Source organism: Populus nigra, chromosome 11 (genome assembly GCF_951802175.1).
Source record: "Populus nigra chromosome 11, ddPopNigr1.1, whole genome shotgun sequence".
Lineage (NCBI taxonomy): Eukaryota > Viridiplantae > Streptophyta > Magnoliopsida > Malpighiales > Salicaceae > Populus > Populus nigra.
The window spans coordinates 15,660,287-15,675,668 of NC_084862.1; the positions used below are offsets into that span (position 1 = coordinate 15,660,287).

Sequence of the window (15,382 nt, forward strand, 5' to 3'; positions counted from 1 at the left end):
GATGAACAAAAAAGGACAGAATATACGAGTCCATCCCAGCTTGAAACAATCAAGTTGAACAGTAGGTGCTTCAAAGTCTAGACAACACTAATGGAAGGAAGTCTGACGCAGGAGATTCTAGAGGAGCTGAGCTATCATATACGTAGCTGATAGCTTTGAACTACCTTGACATGGCAGACCAGTGCAGGGATGGAAGGACACAAGAGTGCGGGTCCGATTTGAGGATGTTTTTGCACACTTTTTAGTTTTAAATCTGTTGTTATCTTATCCATCTGTGATTACTTAAAACTAAATAACACTTTTTGTACACTTCTCTTCTATGACTATTTAATTTTCTTTATATTAAAATATTGTAATTTAAAGTTCAATATTACATATCCATTTTCAAAAGTCTTCCCCATCTTTTACCTGCAAACGTGGAGACAAACGAGAGAACACAGTGAATGAACACGTGAAATCCATTAATCAAAATAAAAATTCATTCAATCTGTGACACCAAAACAAGCGTACAAGGTACCATACATGGCGTATAGATTATTACAGAGAGCTCAAAATCTGTGGCCTTAGGAGGAGCATCCTACTCACGTACACTACGAAACAGTAAGTTGTCAGGCTTAATATCTCTATGCATGAGACCAAGTGAAGGACATCCTCAGCATCAGGATGCTCCCACTCCACTACTGACTCACGCCATTCTTTTGCTTCCTTGTGGATGGAACTTAATGCAGACAACAAGGCTTGAATCAGGAAGAGAATTGGTTATAAGTAGACAGAAAGATTCAGAGAGACAGAGAGAGGCTATGTACCCAGATATCCCACAGCAATAATAAATTTGATACTCAATTCCAAAGCATTTTATGAAATTGTCTGACATGAGACTAGAGAAAGTAGGATTCCTGGAGAATCCACCGCATCTTGTGCCAGGGGGTCTCCATGCCCGAAGCTATGCAGAGTGTGGATCCCCTTAGCTTCCCCAAATGCATCATCTCTCCTTGAAATGCCTTAACAACAAACATTCTGCAGGTTTGGAATCCTTCACCGGCTGTCAAATTATCTACAAAAAGATTATCAAATTATTATAAAGGAACAAACTTTAAAGCTAATCAAATTCTCATTTAAAATCTCGTCTTTAAAAAGACGAGTTATCCAATCCCACATAAACAAATTAATCATCTTCCTATAAATAATAAATAGAAAGAGGAATTTTAGATAATATTTAATTAGTGTCTCAAAATTAAAGGGACAAATATAAAAGGTGTTACGATTGGGGATGATAAAATAAAATCATTAGGTTAATTAAACTTGTGGGTCAAATTTAATATAAACACACAGCAATGGATGTGGTTGAGGCTAATAATTCGTTCAAATTAAATTAAGATTGTGAGAGAAAGAGAGGAATTCAATATCTATTATATTATATTGAAGGCGGAGTCGTTTCCTACCATTGGCTCGGCCCAAAACACTATAAAGGGACGAAGGACTTCCTTAGCGTTAGGATCCTCCCACTCCACTTCTGACTCCCACCATTCTTTTGGATGTATATATATTTTTTCAATAGAAGGAAACGACTATTGAAAATAAATTGCCATCCTCATCAGCTTCTCACATGTGTGTACGTCAATAATTCGGAGAGAATCACAAATCAGTTTTGCACTACAAATTCTTTTCAGTTCTGGTAAATCAATCAAGCCCAATTCTCTTAACTTTGGGAGTTTGAATTCGGTGCTGTTGCTGCTGCTTTCTTCATCTGATCTTGTTCCACCTATTATCTCCTCCATCTTCTCACATCCTCTAACTGTAATCTTTTCTAGGTTTACGAGGGAAATCCAAGAAGATGGAACCAAGCTCTCCATGCTATTGCAATTCCTTACTTCAATTTGTTGGAGAGAATCGCACCTCAGTTTTGCACTCCATTTGCTTTTCAATTGTGGTAAATTAAACAATGCCAGAGATCTTAACTTTGGGAGTTTGAATTCGGTGATGCTGCTGCTGCTTTTTTCATCTGATCTTGTTCCGCCTATTATCTCCTCTATTTTCTCGCATCCTCTAACTGTAATCTTTTCTAGGTTTACGAGGCAAATCCAAGAAGATGGAACCAAGCTCTCCATGTTGTTGCAATTCCTTACTTCAATTTGTCGGAGAGAATCGCAAATAAGCTTTGAACTACAAATTCTTTTCAGTTCTGGTAAATCTTCCAATGCCAGAGATCTCAATTTTGGGAGCTTGAATTCGGTGCTACTGCTGCTGCTTTCTTCATCTGATCTTGTTCCGCCTATTATCTCCTCCATCTTCTCACATTCTTCTACTCTAATCTCTTCCAGGTTTACAAGGCAAATCCAAGAAGATGGAACCAAGCTCTCCATGCTGTTGCAGTTCCGTACTACAATTTGTTGGAGAGAATCGCACCTCAGTTTTGCACTACAAATTCTTTTCAGTTCTGGTAAATTAAACAATGCCAGAGATCTCAACTTTGGGAGCTTGAATTCGGAGCTGCTGCTGCTGCTTTCTTCATCTGATCTTGTTCCGCCTATTATCTCCTCCATTTTCTCACATTCTCCAACTGTAATCTTTTCTAGGTTTACGAGGCAAATCCAAGAAGATGGAACCAAGCTCTCCATGCTGTTGCAGTTCCGTACTTCAATTTCTCGAAGAGAATCGGAAATAAGCTTTGCACTACAAATTCTTTTCAGTTCTGGTAAATCTTCCAATGCCAGATATCTCAACTTTGGGAGCTTGAATTCGGAGCTGCTGCTGCTGCTTTCTTCATCTGATCTTGTTCCGCCTATTATCTCCTCCATTTTCTCACATTCTCCAACTGTATTCTTTTCTAGGTTTACGAGGCAAATCCAAGAAGATGGAACCAAGCTCTCCATGCTGTTGCAGTTCCATACTTCAATTTCTCGGACAGAATCGCAAATAAGCTTTGCACTACAAATTCTTTTCAGTTCTGGTAAATCTTCCAATGCCAGATATCTCAACTTTGGGAGCTTGAATTCAGAGCTGCTGCTGCTGCTTTCTTCATCTGATCTTGTTCCGCCTATTATCTCCTCCATTTTCTCACATTCTCCAATTGTAATCTTTTCTAGGTTTACGAGGCAAATCCAAGAAGATGGAACCAAGCTCTCCATGCTATTGCAGTTCCGTACTACAATTTGTTGGAGAGAATCGCACCTCAGTTTTGCACTACAAATTCTTTTCAGTTCTGGTAAATTAAACAATGCCAGAGATCTCAACTTTGGGAGCTTGAATTCGGAGCTGCTGCTGCTGCTTTCTTCATCTGATCTTGTTCCGCCTATTATCTCCTCCATTTTCTCACATTCTCTAACTGTAATCTTTTCTAGGTTTACGAGGCAAATCCAAGAAGATGGAACCAAGCTCTCCATGCTGTTGCAGTTCCGTACTTCAATTTCTCGGAGAGAATCGCAAATAAGCTGTGCACTACAAATTCTTTTCAGTTCTGGTAAATCTTCCAATGCCAGAGTTCTCAACTTTGGGAGCTTGAATTCGGAGCTGCTGCTGCTGCTTTCTTCATCTGATCTTGTTCCACCTATTATCTCCTTCATTTTCTCACATTCTCTAACTGTAATCTTTTCTAGGTTTACGAGGTTTGGCAGCAAGACAAGAGGGAACAACTTCTTCATACTACTACATCCAGAGCAATTGAACACTTTAAGACTAGAAAATACACCATTATAAGATGGAAATGGTGTTGGAGAAGGGCAAAACCAAGAAGATGAAATCAAGCTCTCCATGCTATTGCAATCCTCAATGTGGATGACCTCCAGTTCTATTGAATGCTCTATTCGAGACGAAACATCACATGAACATTTATAAATAAACAGTTCTTGAATGTCATTGGGGAACATGACTTGAAAATCTCCATCTCCATTGTTACACAAATTACCCAACCAAACTGTTTTACTTCCGCCATAATCAGCTATTTCATTACAATGATCTTCATCCAGCGGTCCTACGAAAATACTGTATGTACTTAGTGATCGAGTCTTATCCCGAGAATTGAGATACTCCACAAAGTCAGATTGACCTTCAAAATGGCATACCAAATTTTCCAACTCCCTCAAGCATCCTACTTCCTTTCCTTTAACTGTTACTGGAACGTAGTGATAATCAATCTCCTCCTCTAATATGAAGACTTGCAGGTGAGAGAGTTTTGGTAATATCCCACTAGGAAACTCCTTTTCACCACATCCAGTCATCCTCAGATACCTTAGGTTGGATAGACATTGCATGCCTTGAGGTATCTTTTTAAGTGCCCAAGTACCAGAGAGATCTAGCCTCTTCAGTGCTCTGAGCTTTTCTAATGATGGTACATGTCTTAAATATTCACATTGTTTGAGCAATAATGCAGTGAGACTCACCAGTTCAGAGACAGAATCAGGCAATTTTATGATTCTTGTACGAGACAGATCAAGAACCTTGAGCCCATGCAATTGTTGGAAAAAATTATCTGCAATAAATTGCAACACTTCATTACCACAGATCAATAGAGTTGAAAGATTGGGACAACTTGGTGAATGGCTAGAAGGAATTTCCTCGAAATAACAATCCTTCAGAGAGACTCTCACTAGATTCTCTTTCCACATATCCACATCTGGTAATTCATCATTATATTCCCCAACCATGACTGGAGAGTTTGTTCGGAGTATTTGGTGGGCCATGTCCCTAATCAAGTCATGCATCTTGACACATCTATAATAATCACCATAATCAGCTCTTTCCATTAAACGGACTTTTTCAAGTTTATCAAGCATCGTGTGGCCCTCGTCAAATGCTGCTTGCAAGCTCCTCATTTCTTCAATTATTCCCTCATCGATCAAATAACCTATCAACTCCTCCCTTTTAATCTCATGGTCTTCAGGATACAATGCACAATACAAGAGACATTGTTGTAGTGCTAAATCATTTAACCGGAATACCTCATCTTTCATTTCCCTACATTTTAATTCTTTCAATTTCTTCAATGTATTCCTCCACTCATGTGGCTCCTCCACTCCCCTCATGCTTCCTGCCATTGTAATAATTCCCAATGGCAAACCAGCACATTCCCTTACAATATCCTCAGCAATTCGTTCTACTTCTGGAGAAAATGTTATGTCATGTCCAAGTCTCTCAGTAAACAAAGTCCAAGCTTCTCTCTCCGAAATAGGGTGCACTTTGATTGTGTGTTGGGTTTTCATGTATTGACAAACCTTTTCTGATCGAGTTGTAAGAATCAGCTTGCATCCCTCAACTTGGTCAGGAACTCCCAGCTTTTGTAGGTCAAAAGCCTTCCACAAATCATCTAATATCAGAACCCATTTTTGTTTTTTTTTTTTAATTCTTCTTTCAACGCGGCCGCTCTATGCAGCTCCTCATCTTCACTGGAAAGATCTAAACCAATACGTCTTGCGATACTTGTCTGCAATCTATTAATGCTGGTATCCTGTGAAACAGTAACCCAGTAAACATGATCAGTGTCTGGTCTTTCTAGAAGCTGATTATAAATGTGCGTCACCAATGTGGTCTTTCCCACTCCGCCCATCCCATAGATACCAATACTTGAAACTTCATTGCGCATCAACAAAGATGAGATGGTCTTCTTATGTTTTTCGAATGCTTGACCCACCATTTTTCTCGTTGGGAGTGCATATCCTTTATTCTTATTTGTGTTGCATGCAGCCCCTCCAGAAGAGCAAGCTCCTGCTCCAGGCTGCACTAATCTTCCATGATTGTTCTCCACGTCCTCCTCCCCCATTAAAAAAGCAGAGATGGCAATCTGATCCCAAGGTTTCCCTTCTAATTGTTGCATCAGATCTATTCTTTGTGTAGCTTCCCCTGTATTATCATGTGCATCAATTATGAGTCTCCTGGAATGCTGACTAGATCCATCACCAGTGTTTTCCATGCTATTTGCCACTAAGTTCGGACAAATTCTCTCTTCCTCCGCACCTAGTTCCATGCCATGTACTCCCACTTGTATCCTCCCAGCATGCCCTGCCAAACTGTCAAGTTCTGCATTGCTTTGTTCCAACACTTGAACCAGTACTGGTTCTGTCCTGACTGCAACTGTCACAGTGTCAAATGTGCACGAGGTGCACGCTTTGGCTGGCTGGCCAAAACAAGGCCTAAGGGTGCTGGCAGCCATGCCATCAGTGCGAGAAATCGGCAACGCAGATTTATGCGGCTGTAGGTTCGTCAAGGGAAAATCGGCAGCGAAGATTGTTGACGAACATGGGCTGGACGAGGGACTGTCCAAGCCTCGTCAGGAGGAAGGCTGACGAGAATTGGGGCTATCGCAGAATTCGGCAGCGTAGGCAGGAGCAGCCTGCACGCAGATGCGAATTCGGCAGCGCAGAGATTGGCAGCCTGCACGCATATGCGAATTCGGCAGCGCAGGAATTGGCAACCTGCACGCAGATGCGGATTCGGCAGCGCGCAGCAACTTGTGCAAGTCAGGGGCTCGACTTGGCACGATTGGAAACTTGGGCGAAGGACTGTCCAAGGCATGAAAGAGCTCTAGGCGCTGGGACGCGTCAACAAAGGCACACTGCCTAGAATTCGGCAGCGATGGATTGCGGCAGCCTTGCATAGGCAGAAATGAATTCGGCAGGCAGCATGCAAAGGTCTATGCGAGTCTTTGAGCTTGTGACTTGGCATGGACGTGGGACTTAGGTGATGGACCTTCTAAGTCAGCAGCTGACGCAGCAGAAACTGGCAGCTGGGGCTGGCAAGCAGACAGCCCGAAAATGGGGGAAGTGGCAGCTTCATGGGAGGCAGAATGTGGGAGCATAACTTGGGTGCTGGCCGGGCCACTATGTCCCGAAAACATGAGATAATGGGTGTGAGGTAGTGCTCCACCATGTCCTGAAAACATGGGAGCGTGGGGGAGAGGTAGTGCTCCACTAGTTCCCGAAAATGGGGGATAATGGGGAGGAGCCTTTGCAGCTCCTTTGCTTGTCTATAAATACAAGATGCAGCTCTTGTGTGTGGAAGAGCATTCGGGGGGAGAGTGTTCCAAATGTAAAGAGCGTTCGGGTGGGAATGTTCACAATGTAAGGGCATTCGGGTGGGGATGTCCAGCATGTAGGGGCATGCAAGAACACTAGTTAGAGTTAGCTTGTGTAGCATGTAATCTTTGTGCATAGCACACATACGGATTTGTGTATAGTTTCCTTTGTGTATGAGATTAATAAAGGTTGGGAAAGAGTTCCTGTAAAGCTTGTTGTGCACTATGATTGTTATTCTTGCTTGTGTATTCCGCTTGCTTAGGACTAGGCAAACACGAGTGGGAGTGGCGAGAGAAGGTTGAGTCTAGTGAGGGACTAGGCTGCCGCACGGGTGAATTTCGTTGCGAAAAATTACCCCCGTGACAGCAACCATGTTCTGCACATCGTTCATATTGGCATCATTGTTTACTGATGGAGAACAGAGTTGAGCATCTGTTGGTCGGGATAAATCTCCTCGAGGCTCATCTGCTTGATTAATCCATGGCCTCTCACGAGAGCTACCTCTCTCCAGCTGCACAAGTTCAGCCCTTCCAATCAAATCATTTGCCCATGCAAGTTCTCCAGTGAAAAAAGGTCCTCCTTGTTGTGCCATCTCTACATGCGTCACTTCATTGTTCTGTTCTTGCGTTGAAGCTGAAATTGCATTAGCGACCTCGTTACTGCTTGAGCCCGCAACAGTTTTAAGTTTCTTATCTGGAGGGACATCAATTGCTTCACAAGCTGCATCTCGAACTTCATGTGGAACATTTTTACAAATTTTCACACCACGCCCTTTCACGTTTGCCAAATGCAATTTGATCCTCGTAACGGAAGTACCTTGGGAAAAACAATGCCCACAAAACATACACGTCATGCTACCACCACCATCCATCTTTTCAACATATTCCCAAAAAGGATCATTTGGTCGACTCATTTTGATCAGTGGCTCTATAGAAAAGAAAAAAGAAAGAGATATGTCAACACGATGCCCTATTAAAAAATAGAAATTCAAAGGAACATTGAATAAAAATCAAAGGAAGTTACTCTTAATGGACGGAGTTACAGTAATAGCACAGAGAGAAGAGCGGTTCAGGAGAAAACAATAATGGAGGGGAAGCAAAATCTCTGTTTGATTTTTTCTTTTTTGTGTTTTCAGTACAATGGTCAACAATAGCTTGGAAGAGTTTGTTAGCAGTAACCTGTTTGACCTCAATAATGTTAACGCGTGGATCCCAGTTGTTGTGGAAACTTTGGAATGATTTTTTTTATATTAATATATTAGAATGATTTGAAATAAAAAATGTTAACGCTTGGACCCGTCAATGTTTATCAATTTTCCAGCATAGTCATGACATATTGAATTGCGTGTTTAATATTTAAATATAAATTAATTAATTTATTAAATTGATAATAAATTAAATTATTTAATTTAATTTAATTTAATTTAATTTAATTATAATTTATATATAAACAAACATATTAAAAACTTAATGAATCTCATATATTAAGAATTATTTGTACAAAATTAAAATATAATGATTAATAAAATATAATTTTATTATAAATAAGTTTTAGAAATTAAAGAATAGAATATAATTAATAAAGGAAATTAAGATTCTAATATATTTCATATTTTAAGCTTCTTTACTTAAAGGAGAATATAATGATTAATAAAATATAATTTTAAAAAAGTATTTTTCATATTTTAAGCTTCTTAAAAATTGTAAGCACGCATAATCTTTATATTGTTAGGAATAAACTCCTCATCTATGTCTATATGTCACGACGTGAGTCTCTCTCTCTATATATTTATACCTCATAATCTTTATAATATTGTTAGGAATAAACACAAGAAAATGATTTATTAATAAGTGTAATGGAAATATAATTAACATGAAGCGCCTTTGGGCTTCATATAAATTTTAACTCTCAAAATTATTCCAATATATATAAAAGAAGAAAAACTTGCCACTAAGACAGACAGACAGACGACAAAAGAAAAAACTTGGTGGATCATGACATAGTTTTCCTTAAAAGAAAAGGGAACTTGAAATACAAAGTCCTTGGCGTTTATAGGAGGAGAAAAATAAAAGGTTATGTTTATTTCTTTCCACAGATGATGAAATACTTATTTTAATTAGGCACTTTCCTTCACTATTTTCTCGAGATCTTTTAGTCATAATTAATAGAAATTTTAATTAATTTTACTAATTAGTAGGGAATAAATTTTGGTGGATCATGACTTCCTATGATGAAAATACTTAATTAAATAATATGCAAAAATTACAACCCTTGGTAATTTAATAACCTGTTTTACTTGAATGAATCAAGCACCAAAAAGATAAATAGTTTACCTGAATGTTTCTGGCAGCAAAATGAGGTTCTTCAAGTGTCTGGTTACTGGTTTGCTTAAGCAATTAGTAAAGAAGAGGGATCTGAGAGAGAAGAATGGATTAGAAAAGAGTATGGAAGAATCGAGCAATAAAAAACAAAATATAAATAGTTTACCTGCAAAAATGGGGTTCTCCAAGTGTTTGGTTAAAGGTTAGCTTAAGCAATTAAAAAGAAAAGGGATCTGAAAGAGAAGAATGGCTTAGAAAAGAATGGTAGCAGGGAGAATATGGAAGAGATTGAATGTTAAAAGGAGGTTCTGCAGCTGCTTTGTTGGCTTAAGCAGACAGAAAAGGGATATAATAGGCACAGAGATAAATAGGAATCATCAAACTGTTAAATATTTCACATGTCAATTGCTACCCACCACGCATCTGTAGTAATATAAAGAACAACCTTATGTTTGCTGATAAAAGAGAAAAGAACAAAGAACTAAGTCCACGATGGAAAGAACTAAAACAGCAAGAACACAGAACTTGGTATTTAAGTATAAAGAACAAAGAGCAGAATTGAGTTGTTGGTTACTGCCATCCCATGCCCTTTTATTTATAGGAAAAGAAAACAGAATTATAAAGAAAAACAAACTCTAGAAACGTACCAGCCAACTTCTCCTTTATTTTAAGGAGATGTTTACAAGTTAGTTTAATCCTAGATAAACTTAACAAAAGAATTAAAACATATCCTAATCTAGATAGTAATCTCAGCTAACAACTAGATAATCATGCAGTAGATTACTGCTAAGTAATCTGTTCTAGCTTAGGTACCAAACTTCAACACTCCTCCTTGGTTCCAAAGCTAGTCATTCCAATTCTTGTCCTCAGATCTTCAAACCTGGTTTTAGCCAACGGTTTGGTGAAAAAATCTGCTAGTTGATCTTCAGAAGTGCAGTAGCATAGTTCCAGTTCTCCTTCTTGCTGAAACTGCCTGATTGCATGATATTTGATTTTCATGTGCTTGGTTCTATCATGACAAACAGAATTTTTAGAAATGGCTATAGCTGATGTGTTGTCACAAAACAATGTTGTGGGATTTTGTTGATTGCAATCTAAGTCACTTAGCATCTTCCTCAGCCATATAAGTTGTTTTGCTGCTACATAAGCAGCTATATATTCAGCCTCTGCTGTAGAATGTGCCACCACCGATTGTTTCTTTGAATTCCAGCAAAACACACTCTTTCCCACAGCAAAACAGTAGCCTGAAGTACTCATCATTCCTTCATCACTTCCTCCCCAGTCACTGTCTGAAAATCCAACAAGATTGATTGAGCTGGACTTCACAAAATGTATGCCAAAACCTGCAGTCCCTCTCAAATATCTTAATACTCTCTTAGCTGCTACAAAGTGGTTTTGACTTGGCTCTTGCATGAACCTGGAAAGATAATTCACAGCAAATTGAATGTCAGGACGTGTGGCTGTTAAATATAGCAAACTCCCAATTAGACTCCTGTAGACTTTCCCATCAGCTTTTGGAGATCCATCTTCTTTCATTAGCTTCTGCCCCTGTATCATAGGTGTGCTTACTGGCTTGCATTTGCTCATTGCAAAATTGTCCAGTATTTTCAAGGAAAAACATTTTTGACAAAGAAAGTAACCTTGATCAGACTGAGTTACTTCCATTCCTAAAAAATATGTCAACAAACCAAGTTCATTCATCTCAAACATCTCTTTCATATTGGTTTTGAATTCCTCTACTAGCTACTCCTTGTCCCCTGTGATTAGCAAATAATCAACATAAACTGATACAATGAGTTTATGTCCATCAGCATGCTTCACATATAAAGTTACCTCATTCATGCTCCTGTTAAATCCCAGGCTTAAAAGATGATTATCCAACCTGCTATACCAAGCTTTAAGAGCTTGTTTCAATCCATACAATGCCTTCTTCAGTAAATAAACTTTGTTTGTTGAATTTGATTTTTCAAAACCAGCAGGTTGCTCAACATAAATCTCTTCATTTAGCACACCATTCAAAAATGCAGATTTAACATCCAATTGAAATATATACCAACCGTTTTGTGCTGCTAGAGCAAGCAGGAGCTTCATTGTTTCATGTCTGGAAACTGGAGCAAAAGTTTCTGTGAAGTCGATCCCTGCCTCTTGTGAATATCCTTTCACTACAAGTCTGGCTTTATGCTTGTTGATCTTACCATCTGCATTTAATTTTGTTTTGAAAATCCATTTCACTCCAATTACCTTCTTATGAGTTGGTCTGTCAACTAGCATCCATGTTTGATTTTTGTCAATCATTGCAAGCTCCTCCTTCATTGCTGCTATCCAAACTTGAGAATTCATAGCTTCTTCAACATCTACAGGTTCTGCCTCAGCTACATTGCACCTGCTATAGATATCTGATAGAGATCTTGTCCCCTTTACTGGTTGATCATCAATATTCTCTGCAGCATCCCACTCAGTTTGTTGAATCTGTTTTGATCCTTCACCTGATGAATTTTTCCAATCCCAAGTAGCATTTTCTACAACTTTGACATTTCTAGCAACCACAACTTTGTTAAAATTCATATCATAAATTTTATAAGCCTTAGATGTTGTACTATAGCCTATAAAGATCCCTATATCAGCCTTTTGATCAAGTTTTCTTCTTCCAACTTCAGGTTTCAAAACATAACAAATACTACCAAACACCTTTAAATGATCAATACTAGGTTTAAAACCATACCAGAGTTCATAAGGAGTTTTATCTGCTAAAACTCTTGAAGCCATTCGGTTTATAAGATATGATGCTGTGTTTACTGCTTCTGCCCAGAAATTCAATGGCAGCTTCTTCTCATATAACAAACATCTTGCCATCTCCATCAATGTTCGGTTTCTTCTTTCACTTACACCATTCTGCTGTGGTGTGTAGGGAATAGTCAGCTGGTGTTTAATCCCTTCTTTAGCAAGGTATGCTTCAAATTGTCGAGAGGTATACTCTCCTCCATTGTCAGATCTCAATATCTTCAATTTGTTTCCTGTTTCTAGTTCAACTGCTGCCTTGAACTTAACAAACTCAGCAAACACATCAGCTTTGGATTTTAGAAAGTAAACCCAGCAGTACCTACTAAAGTCATCAATAAATAGAAGAAAATACTTTGAACCATTTAATGATTCATTATGCATAGGTCCACACACATCTGTGTGTACAAGCTGAAGTTTTGACACTGCCCTATATGCATTGTCAGGAAACACAGTTCTGGTTTGCTTTCCCAGCTGACAAGCTTCACAAATAATTTGTTGTTCTTGAATATCTGGTAACCCGTGAGTTATCTGCTGGTCAGCCATTCTTTTTAGAGTTGCATAGTTGAAGTGTCCCAGCCTTTTGTGCCAAAGAACAGAATCATTGTTCTCATAGGTATTGGCACTTAAACATACTTCCTTCCAGTTAACATTAAAACTTCGGTTCATCATTTTTGCAGAAAGTAAAAGTACTCCATTTTTATCTTTAATGTCACACACTCCATCATTAAAGACTATTGAATAGCCAGATTCAATCAATTGACCCACACTAACTAAATTTTGGTTGATCTTAGGCACATAAAGAACATTTTTAAGAATTTTTGTACCTGACAGTGTTTCTACTGCAATTGCTCCTTTTCCTTCAACCTTCACAAAGTCTCCATTGCCAATTCTGACTTTAGATAGGTAGCTTTTATCCAAGTCTTTGAATAAGCTTAAGTCTGCTGTCATATGGTTAGTGCAGCCGCTATCAATGAGCCATGATGAGTCCTTTTGCTCTGCTGAATTACACATGTCCTGAATTGTGACCATGAATAAAAGATCTTCTTTGACTTCTGAACAATCAGCTACTTGAACTTGTTGTCCAGCTTCTGTTTTATTTTTGCAAAATCTTTGGATGTGCCCAAATTGCTTGCAGTTTCGGCATTGAGCATTCTTGAGCCAACACCATGCTTCAAGATGATTAGTTTTCTGACAGTATTTGCAAGCAGGAAAATGCTCTTTCTTCTCTTTCCCCCTTATGAAGCTGTTATTGATGTTCTGTTGCCAGTTAGCAGATTTCCAGTTCCTTCCTTTTTCTCTTTTTCCTTCTTGATTATTTCTGAAATTGTTCTTAACCCGACTCTTATCCTTGTAAACTGCTACAAGAGCTCCTTCACTTGATCCTTCTTGTCTATATGCTTGCCTTTGCTCCACAGCTTGCAATGCATTTACCAGTTCTTGCAAGCTAATTTCAGAAAAATCTTTAGAATTTTCTAAAGAACAGATTTTATGTTCAAATTTTTCTGGCAGACTCACTAGGACTTTCTCTACAATTCTAGAGTCTGGAAAATCTTCTCCCAAAAGTCTTACTTGATTCACAAGTTTTGAAATTTGAGAAGAGAAATCTTTGATGCTCTCATTTTCTTTCATCTTCAGACCTTCGAATTGTCTTCTCAGATTCAGAATCTGCATCCTTCTTGACTTCTCATCACCATGGAACTCTGCTTTTAATTTATCCCATGTTTCCTTGGCAGATTTGCATGCCATGATCCTTGTGAAGATGTCTTCACTTACAGCACTATGAAGACAAGAAAGAGCTTTGAATCTCTTTGCCTTTTCTTCATTAAAGAACTTCATCTGTGCAATTGTGAGATTGTTACCTAAAGGAGTAGGTTGCCTATCACTTTCCACTATCTCCCATAAATCAAGAGCTTTGAGATAGGTTTCCATTTTTACAGCCCACACACCAAAATTCTGTCCCGTAAACAATGGTGTTTTTGGTGAAAAGCTTGCAGAATCCATTAAAAAAAAACTCACTTTATTCTCTCGTGTTTTTCACTCACCAACCCTCAAAGTAAAACTTTGATTTATCCTTACTGTACTCTCGTGTTTCTCACTCACAAAAAACCCTTCAAAGATCCTAAGGATGCTCTGATACCAATTGTAGTAATATAAAGAACAACCTTATGTTTGCTGATAAAAGAGAAAAGAACAAAGAACTAAGTCCACGATGGAAAGAACTAAAACAGCAAGAACACAGAACTTGGTATTTAAGTATAAAGAACAAAGAGCAGAATTGAGTTGTTGGTTACTGCCATCCCATGCCCTTTTATTTATAGGAAAAGAAAACAGAATTATAAAGAAAAACAAACTCTAGAAACGTACCAGCCAACTTCTCCTTTATTTTAAGGAGATGTTTACAAGTTAGTTTAATCCTAGATAAACTTAACAAAAGAATTAAAACATATCCTAATCTAGATAGTAATCTCAGCTAACAACTAGATAATCATGCAGTAGATTACTGCTAAGTAATCTGTTCTAGCTTTGGTACCAAACTTCAACAGCGTCACGTGGGAACCCATTTGTTGTTAAAACTTCGAAAACCCAAATATTGTGGATATTATATGATTTAGAATGGCTGTAACCTGTTCGAATGTTAACGAGTGGAAATTCAGAAGGACTGTAACCTGTTCGAATGTTAATTGTATAATTAAGAAAGGCTGGAGACCTCAATAACGTTCAAACTTGGAAACTACAAATCAATTACCTAATTATATATATATATATATATATATATATATATATATATATATATATATATATATATATACACATATATAGTACAGTTTAGTGGACACCACCAAAAAGGCAGCAGTGATCATTCGGCCCTAGCCGCCCACGAACTCTCCCATTCCCATTCCCACTGCCAAAAGCAAATTGTATAATTAAGAAAAGCTAAATTGCTAAATTTAAAAACAGGACCATCTGAGAAGCCGGCATACAACAACAGGTCAAAGATCCCATTTCCAAAAATAGACTATGTATCATTTAGTTTAACATCTCTAAGCATAATTTTTGCGATCAATCTCTTCAACAGTGAAGCTAGCTATCCAATATTCGAGCGCTTCAAGGGAAAGAGCATCTCCTTGTTGTGCAATCACTTCATTGTTTTGTTCTTGCGCAGAAGCTGAAATTGCATTAGTGACCTCGTTATTGCTTGAGCCTGCTACAGTCTTAAGTTTTTTTTTCTGGAGGGCCATCAATTGCTGCATCGTGAACTTCTTCTGGAACATG

General features: G+C 38.3%; 2 pseudogenes; both read right to left on the reverse strand.

Moving 5' to 3' along the window:
* Positions 1-457: 457 nt before the first annotated feature.
* On the reverse strand, positions 458-2,650 carry LOC133668542 (probable disease resistance protein At4g27220; annotated as a pseudogene).
* Positions 2,651-2,719: 69 nt separating this feature from the next.
* LOC133668140 (uncharacterized) overlaps positions 2,720-15,382 on the reverse strand; it is a 60,911-nt pseudogene continuing 48,248 nt past the window's right edge.